We start from the raw sequence: 16,302 nt of genomic DNA on the forward strand, positions 1-16,302 counted from the left end.
GGTTTTACACCGCGTTTCAGGGAACCCAGACACTTTCTTTTGTTTCCGGTTCTCTGCCTCCACTTATTACTTTTCCTTGGACCCAGGTGCTTTTTCAGTGGTCCCCAGCACCCCCCCCCAGCCTCATGTCCACGTCTTAGGGACCTCTCCTCTCTCCCTTCCCTCTTCACTCTGGGTTTGCCCTTCCTGGCATCCCGTTCTCAGTGCTGCCTGGGGCTCCACACTGGATTTGTAGAGCTGTGAACATTTAAGAAACCTCCTATTTTCGCAAGTAGGAGTACTTCTCCCCAGCAGAACTCTGGCAGAGGGGCCCAACTGGAGCCCCTTTCCAGAGCAGTGGCAGAGCCTCTTTTGGGGACTCCTGGCTGCCAGTGGGGGTCCCACGAAGCAGTAGGGCTGTTTCTGAAGGCAGCTGCAACTCTGGCTCCTGAAAATCCCTCTTCCTGTTCATCTGTCTTCTCCAGTGGCTCTCGGGGTGGGGGTGGGGGGGCTTGTCCCCGGACCAGCAGCATGAGCATCACTTGGAAAGGTTTGCAGGCAAATTCCTGGGCTTCCCTCCAGACTCATTGAATCAGAAACTCTGTGGGTGAAGCCTGGAAATCTGTTTTAAGAGCCTTCTAGGTGATTCTGAAACACACTAAAGTTTGAGAACTACTAGTCTCATCTTTTAAAAAAATGGTTAGCTCCGGGTCTGGTACCCTCCCAGAGCTGCGTGTATACCTGTCTTCTATCTTCATGTAGGAGCAGGGTCCGGGACTGTCTTCCAGCCCCCAAAGACTTCTCTTCAAATTTAAATACATATATGATACCTACTTCCAAGGAGGACTTGCTTTGTCTTAGCCAGAGACAAAGAGATTATATCTAAAAACCAAAGTGAGGGAATCACCATAAGAGCGTACACGGCTTTAAAGCAAAGGAATGCGCCCAGGGTTCCCATGGCTTGGTTGCCTGCTAATACCATGAACAGTTTCAGTAGGAAAGAGCCGTCTCTGTGTTTATGATGCGCGCTAGTGGTACTGGTGCCCTGAAAAGACGGTTAGTGATGACTTGGGGAGGGGGGAACTATTGTGATTCAGCTGATAATGGCCACTGAAGTTACCAGGTCCTAATCCCTAGAAGCTATAAATGTGACTTTATCTGAGTCTTTGCAGATGTGATTAAGTTGAAGATTGGGGGTGATGAGGCGATTATCCTGGATTATCTGGATGGGCCCTGAATGCAAGCACCTGGATCCTCACAAGGAGGAGACAGCGTTTTGACACAGAAGGTGATGGGAGGACAATAGAGGGAAAAACTGAATAAGCTGACCTTGAAATTCGGTCTGCTGCAGCCACAGACCCAGGAGTGCCAGCAGCTCCTGGAAGCTGGCTGTGAGAGGCAGGGCGTGGATGGCCCTGCTGACAACGTGACTTCAGTCCGGGGCGAAGAATTTGATCTTTGGGCCTCCAGAACTGTGAGAAAATGAATTGTTGCTTTAAGTCACGCCGATTGTGGTGATGTCTTACAACAGCCACCAAGAAGCCAGCATGGTTAGGATTCAGTTTTATTAAAGTAACACGTGTAAAACTTTGTTTTCCTTAAGCCTTTAAGTTCTAATTTCAAAACTTATTTTTCTATTTTCAAATCTGGTAAAATAAGAACATTATCCCCGGGGCACCTGGGTGGCTCAGTCAGTTAAGCGTCGGTCTTTGTCCTGGGTTGTGATCCCAGGTCATGGAATCAAGCCCCACGTCGGGATCCCTGCTCAGTGGGGAGTCTGCTTCTGCCTCTGCTCACCGTTCCCCCTGCTTGTGCATGCCCTTTCTCTTTCTCTCTCTCTCTCAAATAAATAAGATCTAAAATTAAATAAAATAAAAATCCTGTTTAAAAGTTAAGTAAATAAAGGGGCGCCTGTGAGGTTCAGTGGGTTGAGCCTCTGTCTTTGGCTCAGGTCATGATCTCAGGGTCCTGGGATCGAGCCCCACATCGGGCTCTCTGCTCAGCGGGGAGCCTGCTTTCCTTCCTCTTTGCCTGCCTCTCTGCCTACTTGTGATTTCTCTCTGTCAAATAAATAAATAAAATAAAATAAAAAAATAAAAGTGAAGTAAAAATAAAATTTTAAAACTCATTTTTTTATTTTGTTGAAATAAAAATCACAGAAAATTATTTTAACCCTTTTTTTTAAAGATTGTATTGGTTTGAGAGAAGGAATGGCGGGGAGAGAAAGAGAGCACGTGCACAAGCAGGGGGAGCGGCATGGCAGAGGGAGAAACAGACTCCCCACTGAGCAGGGAGCCCGACGTGGGGCTAGAATCCAGGACCCCGGGATCAGGACCTGAGCCAAAGGCAGATGCTTAACTGTCTGAGCCACCCAGGCACTCGACCTTTTTTTTTTTTCCTTGAGAGAGAAAGGGAGAGGGGAGAGGATGGGGAGAGAGAGGAGAATCTTTTAAAAAATTAATTAGTTAACTAATTAATTTGAGAGAAAGAGCACAAGCAGAGGGATCAGCAGGCAGAGGGAGAAGCAGGCTTCCCACTGAGCAAGGAGCCCGATGCGGGACTCCATCCCAGGAGGCTGGGATCATGACCTGAGCCGAAAGCTAACGCTTAACCAGCTGAGCCACCCAGAGGCCCCAGAGAGAGGAGAATCTTAAGCAGTCTCCAGGCCCAGCATGGAGCCCACAGCAGGGTTTGATCTCACAACCCTGAGATCATGACCTGAACCAAAATCAAGAGTAGGACACTTAACCAATGAAGCCACCCAGATGCCCCTATTTTAACCTATTTTAACCCTATTTTAGTGTACCTTTTTGTGGCTTGCCTGCATTCGCAGTGTTGTACAACCAACACCATCATTCATCTCCAGAACTTGCTCATCTTCCTAATTGGAAACCCTGTCCCTGTTAAACACCAACTTTCCATTCCCTGTCCCCCAGCACCTAGCAAGCACTCTGGCAATCTACTGTCTGTCTCCATGGATTTTACTACTCTAGGGACCTCACGTAAGAGGAATCATACAATATTTGTTCTTCCGTGATTGGCTCAGAAAATCAGTTTCTTGAGTATTCCTTTTAAGTTAGAAAACCAAGACTGATTTGTCAGATTCTCTAATAGGTCAGCATTTCTTCAAAATTCTTTCAAAATATTCAGGCTTCCCCAAATATGACAAAAATCTACTTGCAAGCTCAAAATTATTACCGGTATGTATTTCTTTACCTCAGTACGTTTGGTTTTAATTCTATATCTTCCCAGGATTAAGATAGATTACCCACTAAAAGGACACTTTCTCAGCTGAAAAGAAGTTGGGCTACAGTCCCCAGGACAGGAGCTACTGACTTCTGGGGCTGCACGCGTCAAGGGCAGTTCTTCCTCTGCAATAAGTGTACTTGCTGGGTCTGTCTGCTTTAAATCGTTGCTGTGGTAACGGAACTCCAAGGCCAAACCCTTCAGATGGCATTGGTTTTACAAACTATGCTCCCTAAATTCAGATTAAGCCTCTAAGGTATGTTTCCATAATCTCTTAATTTTATTACCTGATCTAAGCAATAAAAATTGTGTAAATTGCCTCCCTATCCCCACACCCCCACACTTGTAGATTTCTTCTTGATTTGATCGAATTAAACCCAGATAATCTACTAGAGGTTGGCTTTTCTTCTTTCCCTCCCCGCTTTCTCCTCCCCTCCTCTCCTCCCCCCTCCTCCTCCCTCTCCTTCTCCTTGCCCTTCTAAGGACAGATCTTTTTCTGTCTGAAAATGTATTTACCACAAAGCAGCATCTTTCCATAATGAGTGAATTCCTTGCTAGTGTTTTCAACACTGCATTTATGGTCTATGTATGGCCATGTTTCATAATCATTCTTACTCATGCATATACCCAGGAAACTGTAATAGCGATGAGTGGGGCTTCGGGGCCGTCCAGATCCCAGGTCTACTGCTTTCTAGCTATGTGACCTTGGGGAATGCCTCTCAGTCTTCTCTATGAAACGGGGATTACAATAGACCAAACTCCTGGGCCTGCTATGATAATCCAACAAGATTGCCCGTGCAAAGAATAGCACCCGGCAAATTTAGTATTCAGTGTTCAGTGTTATTATTTTGTTTCCACTCACTCGTTCATTCTTTCATTCATTAAGGAATTCAGGAAGAACCTGCAACCATCTCAGGAAGCCCTCTGCTGCTGTTTAGCTGCATAGGAGGTAGAATCTGTGTAAATGTAACGTGAAATAAGATCTTTCCCCCATCTTTCCGATCACGTTGTTTCTGTGCTTTTTATGTCAGCAAAATGTACATGCTGTCCAATCTTTTTTTTTTTAATTTTTATTATTTATTTATTTATTTATTTATTTATGTGACAGAGATCACAAGTAGGCAGAGAGGCAGGCAGAGAGAGAGAGGGACGCAGGCTCCCTGCTGAGCAGAGATCCCGATTCAGGGCTCGATCCCAGGACTCCAGGATCATGACCTGAGCTGAAGGCACAGGCTCAACCCACTGAGCCACCCAGGCGCCCCAACAAACTTAGTACTTTAAAAATTAAACTCGAGGCACCTGGGTGGCTCAATCAGTTAAGTGTCCGATCCTTGATTTCGGCTCAGGTTGTGATCTCAGGGTTGTGAAATTGAACACCACTCACCCCCGTCAGGCTCCACGCTGGGTGTGCAGACTGTTCAAGATTCTCTTCTCCCTCTGCCTCTCCTCTCCAGCGCTTGAGCATGTTCTGCACACACACTCTCTTTCAAAAGAAAAAAAAAAATTCAAAGTTTTTTTCCAAATATACATTGCATCCTGTAGATTTTCTTTTATTTTCAGTAAAGGTACTTTTTTTTTTTTTTTTTAAGATTTTATTTGAGAGAGAGAGCAAGCACGAGTTGGGGAGTGCCTTGGCAGGGAGGGGAAGAGGGACAAGGAGACGCCCTGCTGAAGGGGAGCCCATTGCAGGGCTCAGTCCCAGGACCCTGAGATCATGACCTGAGTCAAAGTCAGATGCTTAAATGACTGAGCTATCCAGGCATCCCTTCATTAAGGTACTTTACATTTTATTTATTGTTTTTTTAGATAGAGAGAGAGAGAAGCAGGGAGAGGCAGAGGGAGGGAGAGAGAGCGAGAGCGAGAGCGAGAGCTAGAGACGGAAAGAGAGAGAAAGAGAATCTTAAGCAAGCATGCCCACTGCAGAGCCAACACAGGCCTCGATCTCACAACCTTGAGATCATGACCTGACCTGAACTGAAATCAAGAGTCAGATGCTTAACCAACTGAGGCATCCAGGCACCCCTAACTTTTAGTCCTCTTTTTTTTTCTTTCATATTTTATTTATTTATTTGACAGATCGAGAGAGCACAAGTCGGGGAGCAGCCGAGGGAGAGGGAGAAGCTGGCTCGCCGCTGAGCAGGGCTGATATGGGGCTTGATCCCAGCACCCTGGGATCACCACTCGAGCTGAAGGCAGACACTTGACTGACTGAGCCATCCAGGTGCCCCTAACTTCTAGTTCTATTTTTATCTAAGTAATATATGCATACAAGAAATAAGTCAAATAGTACTACTAGGTTTATGATGAAAACCTCTGTCTCATCTCTTCTGAAATCCAGTTCCTAGAGGTACCTAACGCCCTTGGCCATTTCTTCTGTGATTTACTTTCATATTTTTAGGCAATAAGACTGTATTACTATTTCTTATGTGCAATCTTGATATTGTCTGTTGAATTCTATACTAGGATGAACTCTGCATGTAATGAGAGTTTTGATAGTAATGGCCAGGGCAATAAGATGTTGTATTATCTCGTAAGATAAGCAGACTACAGGTTTCAGAGTGGGTCCAGTGGCTCATGGTGTCAGGACACTACATGACCCTGAACTGTGGTTTCTCTTAGCGCCCCTCTCGTCTTTGGTTGCAAAGGGAGGCCAAGCCTCCCTTCCTCAAATGCTAACACATGGCAAGGTCAAGGTGGGTAGCAGGAAGGAAGGAGGTGAAAAGGAAAAAGCTCTTGCCCTTTATGGGGGAGGAACATCTATGGAACATTGTGTAAGTCCATGCTGTGAAAATGCCTTCATCCATGTTGTTAAGAAAGTGTAACTTATGACTATTAGCATCCTGTGGCTACTGTAACCAACGACCACAAATTGGGTGGCCTAAGGCAACGAACTTCATCCTCTCATAGTTCTTGAGGTTAGAAGTTCAAAATTCCTAACACTGAGCTGAAATCAGGGTGTCAGTTGGGCCAGTCTCTCCAGAGGCTCTAGGAAAATATGCATTCCTTGCATCCTCCAATTTATGGTGATGGCTGGCATTCCTTGGTTTGTGGCCATCCCACTCCAATTTTCAAGGCCCAGATCTTCAGATCTCAGATCTCTCTCAGCTCCGTCTTCTCAATACCTTCTCCTTTATCTGTACCAATTCTCCCTCTGCTTCCCTCTTATAAGGATACATGTGCTTTATTTAGGGCCCATTCGAATAACCCAGGATAATCTGCCCATCTCAAGATCCTTAACTTCAACTGCAAAGACCCCTTTTCCAAATAAGGTAATGTTTCCAGATGCCAGGAATTAGGACCTGACACCTTTGACCTATTACCATGACCTATCAAACCAAAGAATTTTGGGGTTATTAATATAATTAACTGAGGCCAAGGTCATAAGTAAATGTGGGCTCTCTTCCTGCCATAGAGGACAGAATTTCTAACATTTCCTTCTATTTACTGTAAAGAGATAAGGACTTTTCCTATTCCTAGCAGATTATTTTATATCAGCAATGAATTTTTACAATAAACTTCACACTTTTGAGACTTTTGAGACTCTGTGAGGGAGATTTCTTTGGCTGTGACAATGCTGAGTGTGTGTATGTTGGGGGGGGGGGTCCTGGCATTTAGTGGGGGAAAGCTAGGGATCCTTGCCAACCTGCAGTACTCAGGATAGTCTGACACATGAAAAACCAACGGTCCCATTACCTGCCCAACTTGCAAATGTCCTACCCGATATCCTTGTAGGTGAAAAACATGTTTATAATTAGAGGCCCATTTATTTAGTGTAGTATTATATTTATAAACACAGTATTTTGGGTGCAGTTTTAATATACACTGATGTATCTTGTTCTTTGGTTTCGAATATTACTAAGAGTTGTTCACCATTTTGGAGAGTGGTTTTGCTGGTGGTAAGGTGTCCCTAGTACCACCTGAGTCACTAATGCAAAAGCTCTGCATCGGTCTACATTTGTAGCTGACCAGAAGACATATTTTGTTATATGATATGTATTATCTTACTAGAAATGTCTTTTTATTTTTTAAAAAAGATTTTATTTATTCATTTGAGAAAGAGAGAGAGGCAGAGCGAGCACACAAGCAGGGGGAGACTCAGAAGGAGAAGGAGAAGCAGGCTCCCTGGTGAGCCAGCAAGGGGCCTGATGTGGTGCTTGATCCCAGGACTCTGGGATCATGACCTGAGCCAAAGTCAGACACCTAACCATCTGAGCCACCCACACGCCCCTAGAAATATCTTTTTAGCTCTCCTTTTCATTGCAGTTAAAGGCACTGGGGACAGCAGTGATGGGCTAGGTATGGCACTGGGCTTACGACATGGTCAGAGAGGTGAAGGATCAGGGAAAGTAGAGCTTCGTCACCAGAGAAATAGACCTAATTGTGGGCTTGAAGTATGGGGAAAACAAAGGGAAGCAATTTTTATTTTTGTCTTTAAACACATAGGACTTCATGATTCTAACTGAATGTTGTTCCAGAAACACTAGAAGAACACCTGGCAGATAGTAGGTGCTTAATAAAATTCTAGTTGGGATACTACAGGTTCTTTTTATTTCATAGGATTCATAGAATCCTGTGGCAGACTCTTTTTTTTTTTTTTTTTTGCTTTTATTTTTTTTATTTTTATTTTTTTTAATTTTTTATTTTTTATAAACATATATTTTTATCCCCAGGGGTACAGGTCTGTGAATCACCAGGTTTACACACTTCACAGCAGACTCTTCTAATTGCTTCATTTATTGAGCTTACTATGTGCCTTACGGGGTGCCAAACACTTTATTGTTCAACGACCTTGTGGTTCATAGGTATTTACCAAGAGAAATGAAAACTTTTGTTTGCACAAATACCTGTATGCCAGCTTGAGTCATAAGTTCCAAAAACTGGAAGCAATTCAGATGTCCTTCAACTTGGGAATGGAAAAACAAACTGGCACATCCAGACAATGCTGGTCATTGATAAAAAGGAACTAACTACTGATATAGGCAAGGACCTTGATGAATATCAGATGCCTTATGTAAGTGAAAGAAGCTAGACTCCAAAAGTGATACACTCTATGACTCCATTTGTATGACATTGTAGAAAAGACAGAACTGTAATGCAAGATAATAGATCATTGTTTCCCAGGGCCTGGGACTTGAGCGGGGCGGGGGGTGGGGGGTTGACTGCAAAGGGACAGCAGAAGAAAACTTCAGGGTGATCGGCCTGTCTTTATCTCAACTGTGGTGGTGAGTCTGTGACTATATGGTTGTCAAAACTCAAAGGACTCAACACAGAAGAGCAGAGATTGTTGTTGTATGTAAATTATACTTTAGTTAAAAAAGAAAATCCAGGGGTGGTGGCTCAGTGGGTTAAAGCCTCTGTCTTCGGCTCAGGGCATGATCCCAGGGACCTGGGATCAAGCCCTGCCTGCATCGGACTCTCTGCTCAGCAGGGAGCCTGCTTCCCCCCACTCTCTCTGCCTGCCTCTCTGCCTACTTGTGACCTCTCTCTCTCTCTGTCAAATAAATAAATAAAATCTTAAAAAAAATAAGTAAAATCCAGCCATTTCACTTCTGAGTATATAATCCAAAGAAGTGAAAGTAGGGACTCAAATAGATACTTGTGCACCTGTTTTCATAGCAGCATTATTCCCAGTAGCCAAAACGACCATGGCCAGATGAATGGATAAACCAAATGTAGTATCTACATACAATGGAACAGTATTCAGCTTTAAAAAGGAAGTTCTGACTCACGCTATAGCATGGATGAACCTTGAAGACATTATGCTAAGTGAAGTAAAGCAGTTATAAAAGGACACCTATTTGTATGATTTCACGTATATGAGGAACTTAGGGTGGTTGCATTCATAGGGGCAGAAGGAGAGCGGTGGTTGCTGGGGGCTGAGGGGAGGAGGGAATGGGGAATTCGTTTAATGGGTACGGATTTTCACTTGGGAAAGATGAGAAAGTTCTGGAGATAGAGTGTGGTGGTGGTTGCACAACAATGTGAATGAATGTACTTTATACTACAAAACTCTACCCTTAAAAATAGTTATAATGGGGGGGGGGATTGTGCCTGGGTGGCTCAGTTGGTTAAGCTTCTGCCTTCAGCTCAGTTCATGGTCTCAAGGTCCTGGGATCAAGTCCTGCATCAGGCTCCCTGCTCAGTGGGGAGTCTGCTTCTCCCTCTCCCTCTGCTGCTCTCTCTGCTTATGCTTGCTCGCTCTCTCTCTGTCAAATAAATAAATAAAATCTTTTAAGAAAAGGTTATAATAGTAGATTTGATGTCATGTACATTTTTACTGCACACACACATACGTAAAACTTGTTTAAAGAGAAAACAAGGAGCACCTGAGTGGCGCAGTTAGTTAAGCATCTGACTCTTGATCTCAGTTCAGGTCTTAATCTCAGGGTAGTGAGTTCAAGTCCCAGGATGGACTCCATGATGGGTGTGGAGCCCTCTGAATGAATGAAGGAATGAATGAATGAATGGGTGAATAACAAAAAAAGAACGAACGAAAGAAAGAAAACAAAACCCAAAACTCCCTGTCGGAAGGCCAGTTATTTTGCAAGTGAAAGAGGGGATCCTCATAGATGTGAAGAATTTTGCTCAAGTTTTCACAACTGGCAGATTGTGATTTGAATTATGATCTAACTCTGACCTGGCATAATGGAAAGAACATTGAATTAGCCCCAGTAATACCACCACCTTGATAGTGGGTTATTTTGGAAAATCAGATATATCACCAACGTTGAAGTTCTGCTTTTCCAAAGGATGTCTCTCCAGGATCTGAAGCCCATTTCAGGAGGAAGGCTAAACCTGCAGTAGCTAATACAGCAGCCACTGGCCACAAGTAGGCAGAGAAGCAGGCAGAGAGAGAGAGAGGGAGAAGCAGGCTCCCTGCCGAACAGAGAGCCTGATGCGGGGCTCAATCCCAGGACCCTGAGATCATGAGCTGAGCAGAAGGCAGATGTTTAACCCACTGAACCACCCAGGTGCCCCATCGCTACTCAATTCTTGAAATGTATTTAATTCAAACTGCTCTTAATTCAAAGTGCCGTTAGTGTACAATACACAATGAATTTCAAAGACTTGGTATAAGGAAAAGAGTGTAAAATATTAATAATTTTTATATATTGATTACATCATGATCGTTTTTTAGATAGATTAGGTTAAAATGTATTGTTAAATTAATTTTACTTGTATTTTTCTTTTGAAAGTGGATAGCAGAAAAATTAAAATCACAGATGGGTTTTACATTATATTACTGTTTCACAGTGTTCTGACTCTACACCCTACCAGCAGTATAGGAACAAAAATAGAACTGCCCCACAATACCCTTAAAATGGCTCTGCTTGCTTGCTGGGTGGCCAGGGGCCTGCTGATACTCAGTCTGGGAATACTGCCAGCAGCTAGGATTTGCAAAGATACCAGAGTGGTATCAAAATGGTACTTTTTTAATTGTAAAAGAATTAGGTGCTCACTGTTAAAAGTCTAATGATATGGGGCACTTGGGTGGCTCAGTCAGTTAAGCAGCTGCCTTTGGCTCAGGTCATGATCCCAGGGTCCTGGGATCGAGCCCCACATCTCCACTCAGCGGGGAGCTTGCTTCTCCCTCTCCCTCTGCTGTGCTGCCTGCTTGTGCTCTCTCACTCTGTCAAATAAATAAATAAAATCTTTTAAAAAATAAGTCTAATGCTATGGAAAAGTGTAAAAAAAAAAGAACCCGTTTCATCCATAACCAATGTTATTTCTCTGCTGAAAAAAACAGATGCACCTATATGGAGGACTTTTCCCCCCTGTAGTTTAGAAAGATGTAACATTATACAATTACAGTGTGCTTTTCCCTCTTAAATTATGGTCATCTTTCCATATCAACAAATTCTGAACTGCTTTTAGTAGCAACACGATATTTAAGGTTTTGTTTTTATTATTATTATTTTTAAGAATTTTTTTAGGGTTTTGTTTTTATTATTATTATTTTTAAGAATTTTTTTAGGGTTTTGTTTTTATTATTATTATTTTTAAGAATTTATTTTATTTTATTTTTTAAAAAGATTATATTTATTTATTTGACAGACAGAGATCACAAGTAGGCAGAGAGGCAGGCAGAGGGAGAGGGGAAGCAGTCTCCCCGCTGAGCAGAGAGCCCGATGTGGGGCCCAATCCCAGGACCGTGGGATCATGACCTGAGCTGAAGGCAGAGGCTTTAACCCACTAAGCCACCCAGGCACCCCTAAGATTTTATTTTTAAGTAATCTCTATACCCAACATGGGGCTCAAACTGACAACCCCAAGATCTAGAGTTGCATGCTCTACTGACTGAGCCAACCAGGTGCCCCCATAATATTCTATCTTAAGGCAATACCTTATTCCCTTATTTACAGACGTACAGGTTGCTTCCATTGCTTATTACTACAAACAATGCTAAAATAAATAAATTCATACCAATATTCTTATTGAAGAGCTTTTTTGTACACTAGATTTCCAAAGTTGGATTACTATGTTAAAGAATCACCACATTGTGGTGCCTGGAAGGCTTAGCCATTAAGTGTCTGCCTTCAGCTCCAGTCATGATCCCAGGATCCTGGGATGGAGCCCCACATCCGGGCTCCCTGCTCCGTGGTGAGTCTGCTTCTCCCTCTCCCTCTGTGATCTCTCTTGCTCTCACACTCTCTCTAATAAATCAATAAAAATATTAAAGAATCACCACATTGAAAGTTTCAAAATTGCCAGAATAGTTCCCAAGAAGGATATAGAGTTTACACTACTGTCAACAATATGCGTGTACTTTTCTCACACCCTTACCAGCAATAGATATAAATCTTTTTTTTTTTCTTTTTGTTTTCAAATTCAAGGGTGAAAAATCTTCTCATTTTCTTAGGAAAGTGCATTTTCTTGGCTACCAATGAAGTTTCTGGTTTATTAGCTATTTGTACATCCTTTCCAATAACATGGCCAGTTTGTATCCTTGGCCCACTTATCTCATCTTTTTTTTTCTCATCAATTTGTAGGAGTTCTTCGTACAGTTTAGATATTAACTCCTTAGGCTTCCGAATTTACAAATGCAGCTCAGACCTCCACCTTGAACTCCGCACACATATCTAATTGCCCATTGCATCTCCACTTCAATGACTTAGAGGCATCTCACACTTACCATGACCCAAACTGCATTTCTGGTCTTTCACAGAAAATCTGCTTCTCCCACAACCACTCCCATCTCAGTAAATGACAATTCCATGCTTCCAAGTTGCTCACTGTCATCTTTTTTTTTTTTTTAAGATTTTTTATTTATTTGACAGAGAGAGAGAGATCACAAGTAGGCAGAGAGAGGGAGAGAAGCAGGCTTCCCGCTAAGCAGAGAGCCCGATGCGGGGCTCGATTCCAGGACCCTGAGATCAGGACCTGAGCCGAAGGCAGAGGCTTAACCCACTGAGCCACCCAGGCACCCCGTCACTATCATCTTTCTCCTGGATTTTAGCAGTGATGTTCTGAACAAAAAACTGTTTTTTTTTTTCTTTTTAAAGATTTTATGTATTTAATTTGACAGAGAGAAAGAGACAGAGAGAGAGGGAACACAAGCAGGGGGGGGGTGGAAGAGGGAAAAACAGGCTTCCCACTGAGCAAGGAGCCTAATGCGGGGCTCGATCCCAGGGCCTCAGGATCATGACCTGAGCTGAAGGCAGACACCCAATGACTGAGCTACCCAGGCACCACAAAACAACTGTTTTCCATTGGTTTTTGCTCATTTCAATAGCAGCCAAAAAAGATATTTGTAAAGCTATGGGAGATAAGCCATATCAGATAAACTTCCCTGCTCTTTGCCCTCCACAGACTTCCAGCCTCACTTTGTAGTAAAAGCCAGGGTTTTTATCATGAATGGATGTTGTACTTTGTCAAATACTTTTTCTGTATCTATTGAAATGATCATATGGTTCTTATCTCTTCTCTTATGGATGTGATGTATCACATTGATTTGTGAATAGTGGACCACTCTTGCAATCCAAGAATAGAAAATCCAGAAATAAACCCACAACTATATAGTGAACCAATCTTTGACAAAGCAAGGAAGAATACCCAATGGGGAAAAATCTTCAGCAAATGGTATTGGGAATACTGGACCACTTTCTTATACCATATATAAAAATAAGTTCAAATGGATTAAAGACCTCAATGTGAGGCCAGAAGCCATAAAACTCCTAGAAGAGACCACAGGTAGTAACTCCTCTGACATCAGCCAGAGCAACTTTTCACTAGATAGGTCTCCTGAGCCAAGGGATACAAAAGCAAAAATAAACTATTGGGACTACATCAAAATAAAAAGCTTCTGCGCAGCAAAGGGAACAATCAACAAAACTACAAAACAACCTATGGAATGGGAGAAGATATTTGCAAATGACATATCTGATAAATAGTTAGTCAAAACCTATTAAGAACTTCTATAACTCAACACCCAGAAAACACCCAATTAAAAAATGGTCAGGAGACATGAACAGACATTTCTCCAAAAATGACATACAGTTGGCCAACAGACACGTGGAAAGATACTCATCGTCACTGATCATCAGGGAAATACAAATCAGAACCACTATGAGATATCACACCTGTCAGAATGCCTAAAATCATCAATACAAGAAACAACAGGTGTTGGCAAGAATGTGGAGAAAGAACCTGCTCGCACTGTTAGTGGGAATGCATAGTGGTGCAGCCACTGTGGAAAACAGTATGGGGTTTCCTCAAAAAGTTAAAAACACAACTAACCTGTGATCCAGCAGTTGCACTACTGTATACCCAAGGAATACAAAACACTATTTCAAAGGGATACATGCACACTTATGTTTATAGCAGCATTATTTACAATAGCCAAGATACGGAAGCAGCCCAAGTGTCTTATCAATTGATGAGGGATAAAGAAGCTGTGAGATATATAGATCTATCTGTCTGTCTATCCATCCAGCCATACTGGCACTTCGCTATTATAGAATATATATATATAATAGCATGTTAATATAATATATAATATATATCAGTATATATAATGTATATATAATGGAATATTATGGAGAATGAAATCTTGCCATTTATAACAACATAGGTGGATCTAGAGAGTATAATGCTATAAGCAAAATAAGCTGCTCAGAGGAAGACAAATACCATATGATTTCACTCATGTGTTGAGTTTTAGAAACAAAGGGAGAGTGGCGCCTGGGTGGCTTAGTGGGTTAAAGCCTCTGCCTTCGGCTCAGGTCATGATCCTGGGGTCCTGGGATGGAGCCCCACATCGGGCTCTCTGCTCAGCACGGCTCAGGTCATGATCCTGGGGTCCTGGGATGGAGCCCCACATCGGGCTCTCTGCTCAGCAGGGAGCCTGCTTCCCTTCTTCTCTCTCTACCTGCCTCTCTGGCTAATTGTGATCTCTGTCAAATAAAAAAATAAAATCTTAAAACAACAACAACAACAAGGGAACAAAGGGAAAAAAGACACAAACCAAGAATTAGACTTGTTTTTTTTAAGAAGGAGAAAGAGAGAGAGAGAGGGGTGGGGAGGGGTAGAATCTCAAGCAGGCTCCGCACCCAGTGTGGAGCCTGATGTGGAGCTCCACCTCACAACCCTGAGATCATGACCTGGGCTGAAATCAAGTTGGACGCTTAACTGACTGAGCTACCCAGGCCCCCAAGAAACAAATGCTTCGCTATAAAGAACAAACTGGTGGTTACCAGAGGGGAGGTGGGTGAGGGATTGGTTAAACAGGGGATGGGAATTAAGAAGTGCACTTGTGATGCAAACCTGGTGAGGTATGGAAATGTTGCATAAAATAAACACTTAAAACAAGTGAAACCAGTCATTTCAATGGCCCCTGTGGTGCTACAACCTTCCCTTAAACTTCATGCTCTATTATTTACTCTGTTACAGTCTCCAGCCATGCTGGCACATGGCTGTTCCTCGGACAGGCAGACATACTCTTGCCCCAAGACTGACGTGTTACTTTCTGGCTGGAATGAGTCTCCTTAAAATGGCTTGCTCTGTCATTTCAAATCTTTAGCACTACCATTTTTTTAACTTTTTTTTTTTTTTTTAAGATTTTATTTATTTATTTGACAGAGATCCATAGGCAGAGAGGCAGGCTGAGAGAGAAGGCAGAGAGAGAAGGGGAGGCAGGCTCCCGCTGAGCGGAAAGCCCCTCTCGGGGCTTGATCCCAGGACCCTGAGATCATGACCTAAGCTGAAGGCAGAGGCTTAACCCACTGAACCACCCAGATGCCCCACTTCTTACTTTTTTTAAGTAGGCTCCACACTCAGCACAGAGCTCAGTGTGGGGCTAGAACTCAAAACCCGGGGATCAGGACCTGAGCTGCAAACAAGAGTGGGTCCCCCCACCGAAGAAGCTACCCAGGCGCCCCTAATACCATCTCATGGTATTATGTCCTAATGGTCTATATGCTTTACTTCGTTGTTTATTATGTTTCTGTCCACCATAGTGTAAATTCCAAGGTCAGCATTTTTGTCACTTTTGGTTCACAGCTGTACCCTTGGTGCTGCCCATTTGGTAGGTGTTCAATAGAATCAGGAGAATGCGCATGTTGCAGGTAAAATATTGTCCTGAGTTTGTCGCATGTGTTTATGTTTCTGATGTCTTCAACCATGCAAAATACTTTTATTTACATACACCTGTTGGTTTTGAATTTTTTATTTTGTTTTAAGCCTCAACTTTTGTTCCCTCAGGAACTGTTCTGACCTAATATTGTTTCATTAAACTTTTCATTGTGGAAAATTTTTCAACGCACGCAAGAGAGATACATCTCATTATTCCTCTTGTGGAAATTCCATAAAGGCAGGGACGAAAGTCCGATTTTTCACTCTCCATCTTCCGCCAGGACCTCAGCAACATCAGGGAACGTGTTTCCAAAGAATGAATTAACAGCACGAGGGTTCTCTGGGGCAGATGCCTCTCGGGCCCTACGGACAGCCCAGCACAGTCCTGGAGGCGGCAGTTTGCGGACTGAAGGCGGCGGTCCGGGTTTCTTCGGCCAGGCCCGACCCTCTCGTGGACAGGCCCACGGCCGCCTCCAGGTTTGCCCTACGTTGCCAGAATGGGAGGAG

Source organism: Mustela nivalis (assembly GCF_964662115.1).
Source record: "Mustela nivalis genome assembly, chromosome: 9".
NCBI lineage: Eukaryota > Metazoa > Chordata > Mammalia > Carnivora > Mustelidae > Mustela > Mustela nivalis.